Below are 1,007 nucleotides of genomic sequence, written 5' to 3'. Positions count from 1 at the left end.
ACAGAACACAAATGGCTCAGGCTCTAAGATCAGTAATTGATAGTGGGAACCTTGTGAAACTACAAAAGTTTTGTAAAGCAAAGGACACTGTCAATAGGACAAAATGACAGCCTACAGATTGGGAAAGGACCTTCATCAACCCTACATCTGACAAAGGGCTAATATCTAAAATTTATGGAGAACTCAAGAAGTTTCACGCCACCAACCCAATTAACCTAATTAAAAACTGGGACACAGAGCTAAACAGAGAATTCTCAACAGAGGACTCTTAAATGGCTGATACACACTTAAAGAAATGCTCAAAGTCTTTAGTAATCAGGGTAATGCAAATCAAGACAACTCTAAGATTCCATCTTATACCTGTCAGAATGGTTAAGATAAAAAAAAAAAAAAAAAACTCAAGTGATAGCACATGCTGGTGAGAATGTGGAGCAAGGAAAACACTCCTCCATTCCTGGAGGGAGTGCAAACTTATACAACCATTCTGGAAATCCATTTGGTGGTTCCTCAGAACATTGGAAATAGTTCTACCTGAAGACCCAACCATACCACTCCTGGGCATATACCCAAGAGATGCTGTACCATTCCACAAAGACACTTGCTCAACTATGTTCATAGTTGCTTTATTTGTAAGTACCAGAAATAAAAAACAAACTATATGTCCTTCAACTGAAGAATAGATAAAGAAGGGGCTGGTGAGATGGCTCAGTGGATAAGAGCACCCAACTGCTCTTCCTCAGGTCCGGAGTTCAAATCCCAACAGCCACATGGTGGCTCATAACCACCCGTAACAAGATCTGACGCCCTCTTCTGGAGTGTCTGAAGACAACTACACTGTACTTACATAAAATAAATAAATAAATCTTTAAACAAAAAGAAAAGAAAATGTGGTTCATTTCCCAATGGAATACTATTCAGCTATTAAAAACAAATGCATCCTGAATTATTTAGGCAAATGGATGCAACTTGAGAAGATCATCCTGAGTGAAGTAACCCAGTCTCAAAAA

Source organism: Mus pahari, chromosome X, assembly GCF_900095145.1.
Source record: "Mus pahari chromosome X, PAHARI_EIJ_v1.1, whole genome shotgun sequence".
Lineage (NCBI taxonomy): Eukaryota > Metazoa > Chordata > Mammalia > Rodentia > Muridae > Mus > Mus pahari.
The sequence above is the reverse complement of the archived record's forward strand: the minus strand, read 5'-3'. Positions refer to the sequence as shown.